Source organism: Aquila chrysaetos, chromosome 3 (genome assembly GCF_900496995.4).
Source record: "Aquila chrysaetos chrysaetos chromosome 3, bAquChr1.4, whole genome shotgun sequence".
Lineage (NCBI taxonomy): Eukaryota > Metazoa > Chordata > Aves > Accipitriformes > Accipitridae > Aquila > Aquila chrysaetos.
In genome coordinates, this window is record NC_044006.1 from 17,476,507 (window position 1) to 17,488,931 (window position 12,425).

The following is a 12,425-nucleotide window of genomic DNA, read 5'->3' on the forward strand; positions in this document are numbered from 1 at the left end:
GGGCTGGCTGCAGGCAGGCTCCCGTAGCTTGCAATTCGCCTGCCTCCGGCCCCGGTGACGCCGAGCCCCAGCTTCCCGGGGCGGGTCGCTGCCCCGACCTCGCTCACCACTGGGACGCACGGGCAAGGGTGTGCCTGGGGCTTCGGTAGCCTTGCAGCGCGCCCAGCCCGCCGGGGAGCCCTCTCCTGCTCTGAGCGCTCCAGCGACCGCTGTGAGAGCCACGAGGGGCCGAGGCGGGAAGAACTGGGCCCGGCCGGGTCGCACACCAGAGCCGTGGGGAGGCCGGCGCCTCCGAGCAGACGCCGCTGCGCCCGGGAGAGCGGCGCCGCCTCCCGCCCGGGCGGGCCGCTGCAGCCCGGCAAGGGCGGCCGGGGCCCGGGCGGAGGGCGGTGCCGGAGGAACTACCCCCAAGATGGCGCTCAGACCCGGCTCGCGGCCCGGCCGCCATCTTGTTTGTAGTCCCGGCTCCCGCGCATGTGCGGCCCCCGCAGCGCAGCGCACAGGCGCAGAGTGCCCCGCATGCCGCGGCGGCCGGAGGTGCTGAGGTACCTGGCGTCCAGGTGAGCTCCGGCAGCGGCTCCGGTACACCCCCAGGCCGGCCCCGCGCGTCCTCCGCTGCTACCGGGCGCCGCCGCAGCGGCACCGAGGCGCTTGGCTGCCGCTCGGCAGCAGGTGCCGCACGGCGGCTCCGCGGGCGGGCCAGGGTCAGCGGCGGCCGCGCCTGGGGGCACCGTCTGTCCCGCCGAGCCCTGCGCCGCCGCCGCTCCCCGAGCCCGGGGCGCCGTCGGTGAATGGTTACGCCGCGAGGGTTAACGGGGCGGGGGGTGTTCCCCGGGCGGGTCCCGCTGAGGCGGCCGCAGCCCTCAGGGGCCAGGGCCGTCGCTGTCGCCGGCGTCGCCCGGCGAGAGGCCGCCGCTGAGGGAGGGAGGGCTCGGTTCGGCTCCTCTGCCGTTACGAGACGCCGGAGGATAGTACTGCTCCTTCACGGAGCTGGGTTTAGGAGATAATCCCTCGTTTTAAGGGGCTTCGCTGGGGAGGAAGAGAAACGCCTCGAAACTGCCCCTGGTTTTATTGCAGAGATTATTTTTTTCATGTAACTAACGGACAGGAGTGCTCTGGGCTTCCTGCTTGCTCTCATCTGTGGCTTTTCTTTCTGGTATTCAGATCTCAAAATTCTCGGTTGTATTATTTATTTTGGACAACGAAAAGAGGGCGTTTTTCTTCAATTCGGTACAGTCTTGTTAGTATGTGAATGAGCAAGGAATAGCTTGTAAAAATTTTTTTGTTGACTTGCATCATCACTTTAGGTCAATGTCCATTTCTGGTTTTTTATATTTAATGTAAGTCATAGGGAGTAGTTCAAAACATTGTAGCAAAGTCAGATGCTTCTACTGTCTTAAAAATCATCATTATAAAGTCCAGCACAGAAAATGCAGTGTTACAAAACAAATGACGCTGTGTACTGCTGTCACTGGCTTCCCAGGAGGTGTTGGGAGTGCCGTCAGCTGGCTCAGTGGCCGTGCCTTGCTTGAGGTGTTGCACTGCCAATTGAGAGCCTGGTGTCTGATCCGTTTTTTGATTCCTCTCAAGTCTGAGGAGTCTGGAACCGCTGCGTGATCAAGTTGCAATACAGTGCGGTCACAACACATGAATCACAGTTGAAGTTTGTAGCAGAACTGGGGCGACTCAGTCACATGCGTGGTTGCTCTGGCAAATAGGAAAGGTCTGGTACATGTCAGGGGGTTGCATCTGCGAAGCCCAGAGAGTTTTTTGTGCCTGAATACTGAGGTGATGAGAAGATGGGGATTACAAGTAAAGAAGAATCCACTTGTGCTTCCTCTGTCAGGCACACTCATGAGTCTCCCGTGTTCAGATAGGAGGACTTGGGGGCTCATTACTTTAGCTTCTGCCTTTCCTTTTCTGTAGAAACAAGAGGACAACAGTCTTCCAAATCCTGGAGCCTGTCAAACCGTGTTTAGCACCAGTCTATGGTGAAAAGTAAAAAGGTAATGTAAAGTCTAAGAGCTGAGTTTAAAATCAGTGTGGAGCTTTTCTAGCACAATAACTTGGACTAGGGGAGCAGGACTTGCCAAATGTGTGTGTCTTACTGAATTGGGGATAGACTCCTGAAGAAGCAAGGCAGTCACTAGGATTCATTTGGATTATTAGCCATTGGATTGGGATTGTGGAGACAGCTCAGGACTGGCAATGACTGTTCCAATTTCATTTATTTGTTTGGGATTTTGAAACTTAGCTTGCATATGGCACGCGAGTCACTGAAACTTGTCTTGAGGGCAGAAACTTAGTGTGGGCTATACTTGGCTGATATTGACATGTTTGCAAATGCTGGAATGTAGAATGTAGAAGCTGGAAATGTTATAAAATGAAAATTAAACAACCGCTGGAAGCAGCATTATTGGAGGCTATAATTACATTCCTAGCTACTCATTTTGTATCTAAGGTTAAAAACTAATTGAAATGAACAAAACTGTTTAATTTCATTTTCCTGATCTCAGATCACCTTCAGAAATATTCTCCAGTGCTTCTGTTGGCAGCTCATATTTCACATTGGTCATACATGACAGGCTCTTTAGTGTTTTTCATTGGAAAGCGTAAGTGTAATGGTACATTTAGATTTCAGAGGCTTTATTACATACAACATATATTTTGGTTCCTTAAAGATATAGTAGGAAATTTTCTTAAAGATGCTTCTAGGACAGTTTTCTTAAACATTCCTCTGTTGCATGCTCAAGGCAAACGTTATAGCTAAGTAGTAATATATAGGTATGGTATTTTTAGTAAGAAGCTCAAAAAATTATGGTCATAATATAGTCTAAGCACAAAAATAAAAAGAAATAAATAGGAGAAAGCAAATCAGCTTTAAATTTTTTGGGAGGTTCAGTTTTCATGTGTAACAGAATAGGGATTTTAATTTTTAATTATTTACCTGTCATTCTCACAAATAATAGCTCAGCTGGATTGCTACCACTGTTGCTTCCTGGAAAAAGGTATAGCCAAACACTCAGTGAGTTCTATTTCTGTAGGCAGTGCTGACACCATAACCCTCCATTATCAGCGTTTATCTCGTGCTTATATTCTGTCAGCTGTGTCTTGGATAAAAGTAAATATGCCTCTGCTGCTTATGACTCTTAAGCCTCATGTTGGACAGTTGCGCAGTACTGGTTAAGACTATTTGTATCCGTAATTATTACAGTCTGGTTTAATCTGCGATAGTTCAAGGAGAACAGAGGACTGTTTTGCTACTGTTTCTCTGTGTATTGTTGAAGAAAATGTTCCTGGTATGTGTCTTGATGCATCTCAGTGGTCTTATTTTCATATGAATGTGGTTTTGGAGGAATAAGAAAATTCTGTATTGCTTTACCCTGGGAATTCTCAATATTCTGGCCAGATCAGGTCAATTATTAAGCAAACCAGTTGTGATTTGGTCCTGACATGGGAAGGACTGGGTGACTCTGCCTTCTACTGTGCAAATCAGAGTTGATGAGAGATTTTAATCATCTCACTTGGTCTTCAGTTCTATTCTTGTAAATTCTGAATTGTAAATGGGACTTGCTGGATTTTTAATAATATATTCTTATTGATCATTCACCTTTTTCTATCTGGTCATATCCCCTTGGCTTTTGTGACTGAGGTAGCACCATTTAATGTAGTAATCAAATTGATGCTGTGGGAAGCACAGGAAGGAATAGCTTTGCTTTCATTTGACTGTCGTCCTTAGCAGACTTGGATGCATTTCTGAATTTACAACGGGTTTTAGTTCACCAAAGGGGTGTTCCTTGCTTTATGTAGTATAAATACAGTAGAGGTTATAAAGGCAATATTTAATTTTAATGTAACCTTTACTATTCAGTCGTATGTAAACCAGACTCTCTTTGTAATTACCAGATGGATTAAAAATGTGAAACTGGCCCCCCGTTTTTTTTTTTTTTCTCCCGCAAGAGCTGGAATTATGGCTTTTCCCTGTGTGTTCAAACAGAGGATATAGGCAACCTACTGCTTTCCTTTTCGTCTGTATTTTGGTGATGAAGCTGCGTGTCACATCTTAAACTGATTTAATGACTGGTTGGCACGCAAAAGAGTTGGTCCTATTCTTGCTCTGTCTCATACCACCTCCAGCATTTACTGGACGTTTTTCTGAACCAGTTCAGTTTGTTAAATAAGCAGGGCACTAATCCAGTCCCTCTGTGTCCCCATCTCCCCAGAACATCAGCTTTTGCCAGGTAAGCAAGTTGAGTGAGTTCAAAGAAGGGCTAAGGAGTACCAGAGATGTAATTGATCTTTGTAGTGTAAGAACAGCCATAGAATCAGGTGGAACCATCTTGTTTGCTGTCCTTTCCTGACAATGACCAAAGAGAAGAGCATAAGGTCAGGGCAAATTATATAAACCTTTGATAGCCCTCTTGTCTCTCATCAGCTGTAGGATGTCAAGAGGTAGATGTTGTTTGCTTTTATTTTCTTAATGGTTAATGTATTTTTCTTTTGGGGACTTGCCCGTGTCTCCAGTCCCTTTAAATGTGTAGCAGTGACACATCCCAGGGGAGACCTTCCAGAGCACAAAATAGTGTTGTAGGTGCTAACTACGTCTGCTTGTTTTCTTTTGAACTTGACAGATGCTGTCTTCATTTCCTATCTCTTAGCTTTTGTATTGTTTGGAACAGTGAACAACTGATCTCTGTTTACCTTCTCCATGCAACTGATGATTTTATAGGCTTCTGTCATATGTCACTGCAGTAATCTCTGTTTCCAGGCAGAATAACCCTAGCCAAATGGATTATTCCTCATTATTCATCTTTTCAAACCTTGTTTCCTCTTTAAAATATTTTCCTCTTCCATTATGTCCTCTTGAAATGAAGGAACAGGCACTGCATCCAGGATTTAAGCTGCAGACATTCTGTAGCTTTATATGGTGGTTTAATTACCAATCATTTCCTAACATTAGGTTTATTTTTTTTAATATGTTGAATGGCTGTGAGCTGATGCTTTTATCAGTCTGTCATGACTCCAGCAAGACTTTCTGAGTGTTAATGATCAGTTTGGAGCACATCACTCTGTATGTGAAATTAGGGTGATTTTTCTTTGGTCTGCTACTTTATTTGCACTGAATTTCTTCTGTTATTTTATTTCCTGATTATTCAGCCTCACAGGGTTTTTCTGCAGGTTTTCAGTCAGCCCTTCTCTTTACTATCAGAATAGCCTATATTCACTCCACTCCTTGCCCCTTTTTCCAGATTGTTTATGAATACAGTGTATAGCAGAGCACTGCAAAAGGCTCCTCGCAGTCTCCCTCCCTGTGAAAACTGACCATTTATGCCTACCTTCTGTCGTCTGTTTTCAGCTAGTTATTAGTCCAGGAGAGGGCTTTCCCATTTATCTTCTAGCTGTAGAGCTGCCGAAGTTCAGTGGCTATCCGAACGTTATCTTGTACTGCAGTTTTGTCACTGCTATAAACCCACGGCCATGAACGCCCCTGTGAACGGAGAGGTTCTGCCCATCCTTGCAGCCCTGTCTGATGCTCCCCTCCAGCACTCCTGCGGCTGTGCAGTGAATCCAGTCTGGAAACAGATCTGGCTGGAAATGAACCCAGCAAATTGTAAATTAATGCTGATTTGCATTACTGTACTGATTTGCGTTGCTGTACTGATAGTATACAAATGTGTGGGTTTAATTAGAATCAATTCAGTTAGATAAGTGCATATTTCTATGCTTGCTGCTGATGATTGAAATTGTGACCTTACAGGCTCAACTGTAGTCTAGACTGAAGGCAGTGTAAGTGTCTGTGCACAGACTTGCACTTTTTATTTCAAATTGGCATGAATTTGATGCTGTAGTTAGATTAGTATGACTTGGTGTATGAATTGCACCTAGGTACTAATTTGATTGATTTTGTGACTGCTTCTTGGACTCTTTCACTGTACCAAGGCAGAAAACCAATCTGACTGTGGGTTAATATCTGGAATTCTTTAAACAAAGACAGTGAAGGAGTGGGTTTTAGTGCAGTTATGTAAATTAATAGAGATCTAGTATTACTTTTTATCCTATATATGGACTTTATTCTAATTTATTAGGAACAATTGCATCATAAATATTTCAAAAATACATAACTAGACATTCACAAATTTTGCTACTGATGCCCTTGTAGTGTTTTGTAAATGCTAGAATTATTTGGGATTTATGTACATTTAAGTTTCCTAAATACAAAGAATATAGGTCTTTAATGAAATTTGTTCACTAAATAGGCTTTTCAGCTGTGTTCTTGAAAATTCATATCCAGATTCACCAGTTCTGTTGTCATACATAATAACAGTTTTCTGCTGAGGGGGTTTTTGGGTTGTCTTTGTGTGGAGAAGTGAAGTTAGATGCTTCTGTTTTTAACAGTTTCTTTTGGCTGTGGTAGCTTTGAAATGTATTGCTTAGCCAATAAGGTCTGGTTTTTTCCAGTTTGTGTAGGTGTTTCTACCTTTGCATAGGCAGAAAGAAAAACTTGATTTGCGTAAATATATGTTTATATGACTTGGATTGGCCTATTTCCTTCCAGAAGAGGAGGGCTTATATGTGGTTTTGTGCTTTATTTTCCAGATGGTAGAAGATGGGGGCTTGGGGAGTGATTTAAGTCTGCTTTTTTGTGCTGCCAGTTCAGGTGCTGCATGGTTTGTCTCTGCCATGGCTGGAGAATTAATATAACAGTGTTGGGAGTGTCAAGCAAGCACACAGTTGATAGAGATGCTTTTAACTGTTGTGTAGTATTCTACCTTTGCTATTTTGCTCATGTAGTTCATTCTGACATGGTTTTTATCAAAGAAATGGTCCTTGTTACAAATTCAACTTCTTTTTTCCTTCAGCCCAGATGAAGAAGTTGCCAGATATGTTTCTTATGGTCCTCAGGAAAGCCGGGGAAGATTTTTTTTCTCATTTTACAATGCAATTGAGCTTTATCCGTGAGCTGACAGAGAGAAAGGCTTAGAGCTTGGTGAAAATTTGCACATGGATTAGCTCAGCCACAGAACAAAATTATACTTCCCTGACATTTTTAAGATAAAAAGTTAATTGGAATCATTATTTAAAAAAAAAAAAAGTCAGTAAGGGAGCTTGTATGCCCTAAATGCTTTTGGTTACTTCTAGCAGTAAATGGATGGAACACTGCTCAGGTATTCCATCTGGTTCATGTTTGGCTAATAAATAATTTGCCAGATCACCTGGCAGTGAGTGGCCTCTTAGTTCCATTCCTGCAAAGGTGAGTATGGTTGTGTTGCTGAGATCTCGGTGTGTGGGGAGTCTGGGAATACCTTGGAGTTGGGAGCTGAACTGTGGGACCACAGGTCTGCTGGCTTCTGGTTTGCAGCAAGGACATTGCTTTAAAAGGAGGTGTATTATTCTTCAGCATTTTACACAGTACAATATCTGTATAAAGCAAATGATATAGCTGCTGTTATGGTGTTGGAAGAAACAAAAGGAAGGAGGAGTTGTTTAGAAGATTGTCATTCAAGATGTCTACTTGGTGAGATCTTGAGCTTGCCTGTGTCAGTCTGCAAATGCAGGGTTGTAACATTGTCTCCCTGGCTACAACTGGTGCATTTGTCACTTTGTAGTGTTTGGTACCACGCTCATTCATACTGCTGTGTCATATAATTGAATGATTATGACTGAGAAGCCAGCACAGAGTAATCTAGGACTGTCGACTGCAATTTTTCAGTTACTGGCCCATCATCATGAAGATTTCAACACAAACGTCTAAATTGCAAAAAGGGCTGGAATTTTCCAGCAGAGTGAATACAAAAGCACAGAGGAGGTTGTAGCTTTGTCTGTACAAAAGAGTTAATGAAGAACTTCAGATTGTCTCTGCCTCCAGGAAGAAGTTAAAGCAATTTGGGTTTTTGGAGAGCTAAGTGTCAGTTTTATTTATTTATTTTTTCAGTGACATATTAAAAAAAAAAAAGTGAGGCCTCCATCCCCAGGGAAAAGTGATAGGGTCTGTGTGCTGTAGCAACTCAGTTGTACCCCAGCCTGGGAACTTGGCAGTGCATGGGGGCTTGCCATAAGAGAGTGAAGGTTTAAAACGTTATTTTGACCACACTGAGCAGAAGCAGTACACCAGCTAGGTGGTACCCAGATGTTTGTTATCTTTTGGACACTTAATTTGTGCATTTGTAGCTGTTTTTAAATGGTCTTGGAACTCGTAGCTATTCTGCTCCTGGACTTGGTCATGGGGCTGACCACATGAAGCAGGAACTGAGGCAAGTTGGCTGTGATTGCAGGGGTTCACAAGGTTTTTCTAAACTTCCACTAAAATGCCACAAACAATACAAAGTCTAAGTCCTACTGCCAGTCAAGCTTCAGGAAACCCAGTGCTTGTGTGATCTCTCTTGCTCACAAAAGCTATCTCTCTGATCTTTTCAGCAGCATTCCAAATCTTAGAAAATATAAATCATTGGGATTTCTCCTGGTTTCTACACCCAAAAGGGTTATTTATGTGCAATTGCTGAGTGTGATGCTTGCAGTTGGAGAATGTTCCTTAAAAAAGGAGCTAATGGGGCTTAAAGCCAGGTTGATTTTGTCCTTTAGCTCAGGTTATTCGTTGTATTTGAATATACACTTGTCTGGATGTATTGCACGTGGTAAGAGGGTAAGTGTCCAGACTGCTCTGTGTGAGTAGTTGCTGAATAAATTTTCTGTGGATGTTCTCTAATGAAGGGAGCCATCTCAGACATGCGATTCTTGCTTAGAGATGTTACTTGCCTGAACAGTGATTGACTTTACTGCAGCACTCCCTGTCACTCAGCTAGTGTTCCAGGTTTATACCCCAGGCCTGCAAGGAAGTCAGAGACCTTTGCTGACGTGATTTCCTTGGGGACTATCCTGGTTCTTCTGAACTTCTCTGGTTCTGTGGCATGCTGGAGAGCATAGGTGGTGGAGGTGTTGGGGTGGGAAACGCCATTCCTCCCCCCAAAAAATTCTTACTTTCTGAAATAACTATACTTTTGGTTGTCAATGGAAGATTTTTTTATTTATTTATTTTTTTTTAAATAAAGATGACCTGACTGGCTATGCATGCAGCCTTTCTGGCCCCTCTCTGGCCTGAGACAGTCATACCAAGACAGTGCTGGAGACTTCTTGCACCCTTCTTACCAAATGCTTTTTGCCGTTTTGGTTTTTGTTTCCTGTTCATGCATGTTGAATATGAATTGATATATTTTGTGTGATGTGTACTCTCATGTTGTCTTCATGAAGTCTTTGCAAATGCATAGGAATGTTGGCAGTGATTCCCAAATTTTGGGTAGCCTGACAGTTGCTGTTATAGAGGATTATTGGCTTTATGACAACTCCTGTATCCGGGTATTTCAGCAGTCCTTTGAAATCTGGGAAGCAATAGCTTCAGTGCCAGGGCTGACTGGTCACGCATGTACTACAGAAGCTTCACTAGTATAATGAGACCATCAAGCCCTTCTGATAATGATTCAGCTTACGCTGAGAAATCGCTTTTATTGTTATGCCTGGTAGTAACTGCCTAAATGAAATGTTTTCAAGGGTAATTTGAGGCCGCTATAATTATATGTATGCTGCCACTCTCATCAGTATAAAAATGTCTTTAAAACAATTTGCAGAGCTCACCAGTTGGTTACTCAGGAGGGGGTTCCTGTGCCTCTTCCACATGAATACATTCTATTTTTGGTGGTGTTTTTAGGTGTTGGAAAATGGTATTTCCTCACTGATCACAGGTTTTTTTGGCAGTGCAGTGACCCCTAAAGACTTCTTAGAAGTCTGTTGTCCTGCTTTTTTTATTAACTGTGATATCCCAAAGGGAGCAGAATTCCTGGAGGACACTTAAACCTTGATAGTGAAGAACAGATGGGTGTCTGTGATGCTGTGACGCAGAGCAGAAGATGCCTTTGGAAGGGACAGTGAGCTGTGTGCTCGTGTTGCTCATGGCTGAGCTGCAAACAGCACCCTTGGTTCTGCTCCCAGGCAGTGTGTTTCTGCCGCGCTTCCAGCAGAAACAGTGTGTGCAGTGATGCTGCAGCAGAGGCTGAGCTGCTCTTCTCATCTATCCTGAGAAGCTGTTTTGGTCTGGAAAAAAAACTTCATCTTTTTGTAACTCATTTTAAAAATGTTTTATTGAGGTTGCAAAACAAGCACAAGACAGCCTTCAAACACCAGCTTCTAAAATTGTGTTGCACAGGATTTCTCAGACAGATGGAGGCATTCACTGAGCATTAGATATTTTTTTGTCAGTAGTAGAAGGATAGTGAAGGTTTTTCCTTTGGCCTTTCACAAGATAACTGCTTTTTTTCCCCCATTGACTTTAATTGCTTCATTCTTCTTTATTAAAGACAGCAGTCTCTTAACAATGAAAGCAATAAAACAGTTAGCAACAGAAGCTTGTGCTCTCTTTAAAAAAAAAAAAAAAAAAGAAGAAATAGAATATTGTTCATTGTATGGTATAGTAACCTTTGGAGAAATTCATAGTAGAATAGGAATATGAATATGAATCTAAGACTTTACATAAAGGCAGGAGAAATACTGTCAGTACTTCATTTTCATAAAATAGGAACTGTTTAGGCAGAAATATTATTCAACCTTTTATGGAGGTCTCCAGAATATAAATCTCTGCACATTCTCTGATTGGTAGGTAGTAGTTGGTGGGCCAAAAGATTGAAATGGCTTGAAATGCAGGCACCAGAAAGCTTAATTTGTGACCTGAGCATTAATTGCATGAACTGAGAAGTGTTGTAATGCAAGCATCTTGCTTTTCTGTAGTTTGATTTCTTTGATGTGATGTATTAATGTTTTCTCAGATCTCTAGCCTTCAAACGTCATTCTGGGCTGTGGATTGATTGTAAACATGGCACTTATGCTGCTATTTTTATCATGTCTCCACGTTAAAATGAACTGCTTAAGTAGAAGCCATCATCAGTCACCTTGTTGGCCTAAAAATGATTTAAGCGAATACAGTCTTAGTATTGTCAAAGCTTTCAATAAGGAAAGGCTCACAAAGTTTAAATCCTGATATTTAAACATTGCCTTTAGTGAAGTCTGAAGTATTCTTATCCTATCATAAATCACTAGACTCAAATTTTCTTTTGCATTTTTAAGACAACCCCAGGTCTTCCCAGCAGCAGAGACTCCAAATTGCTTTTCATAGTCTGAGGCCTTAGCTTTCAAGACTGGCAATCACCTTTCCATAAATCAAGGGACTTGTTCTGCAATCTTGGCCTCTGCATCCCTGCAGCATGGTTCAAGCATCTGTGTGAATAAAAGGTACAGGGAAAGCCAGGGTGTGGGGAGCAGAGGTGCTGTGCTCCCAGGGGCTGGTCGGGAGCTCTGGTGCCTCCGAGCTCCTGAATGCAGTTTCAGCAGGAGAGGGATCTCTTCCTGTTATCTGGCTGAACAGACAAGGACTGCAGTGATTTCTGTGCAGCTATTAGAAAGTTCCATCCTTTTTTTTTTTTTTTTTTTTTTTTTACTGGTATACCTGTATACTCATCATTTTTAAGGGATGAGCAGTCACATCTCAAAAATGACAGCTGCTGCCTTTTCCTCTGAGCACCTGCGTTAGCACAATTTGGTGATCGCCATCGCCGCTGGTCTAGTAAGGAGCTTGATTGAGCAATGTTGTGCTGTCTTTCTTTCTTGTGCAGTGGCTAGATGAAGAGCAACGAGTTTTATTACTGGTGATTGGGTAATAAAAGGTAGAAAACAGCTTTCAATCTGTCTGCAGGGCAGCGGTGGTAAGGGGAGGGTGTCTGTTTTACTCCAGACTGGCTGCAGAGTCATTGCAGGGGAGGTGGCCTTGGAGCTCTTAACCTCTTTCTCTGTTTCTCCCCTGATTACAGCTTCATTTGAAGGAAAACCAAAACATTTAAACTCTACCTGAGGTGCATGTTTAACAGGAGGAGTGTATCAGGTGCCAGTGTATCGGGTTGCAATGGAAAGTGTTGGTCCCTTCATTAAATGGAAAGTTAATCAGTGCTGACTCAAAAGATCCCAAGAGAAATGGCACCGCTCAATTCCAGCATGCATGGCTTGGTGAAGGAATTGCATAGAGAAATTAGTTTTCCTGTGCTAGGCAGGAGGGTCAGACAGATGAATGAAGCTGATCTCTTCTGACTTTACCGTGTTGAATAATATCAACATAAGAAACATTACCTGAAGCGTCCAAGAAAACCAAAAGTACAGCCTAAAAATAAATTAGGGTGAACTACTGAAACAAAATTAGATCAACGTGTTGTTTTGAAAAGAAATGGATGCCTGAGCCTGTAATGATTCCCACTGTGTCCTTCTTTTGATTGAAGCTCTTGAACAAGTAGAGGCATATAGGACTTCTCCACTGCTGTAGTGGATGGACCATTTTCTCTTTGTTTGAAGCTTCCAGGCATTAACTTAGTGTAGCTAATACACAAATGCAGAAA

General features: G+C 43.1%; 1 protein-coding gene across 4 annotated transcripts in view; it reads left to right on the forward strand.

Moving 5' to 3' along the window:
• Positions 1–471: 471 nt before the first annotated feature.
• NDRG3 (NDRG family member 3) overlaps positions 472–12,425 on the forward strand; it is a 64,692-nt gene continuing 52,738 nt past the window's right edge. For all 4 annotated transcript variants that reach the window (XM_030009765.1, XM_030009768.1, XM_030009766.1 and 1 more), the window contains exons 1-2: positions 472–560; positions 1,927–2,006. The gene's annotated coding sequence lies outside the window, so the exon portion shown is untranslated. The remainder of the gene's footprint in view (positions 561–1,926; positions 2,007–12,425) is intronic.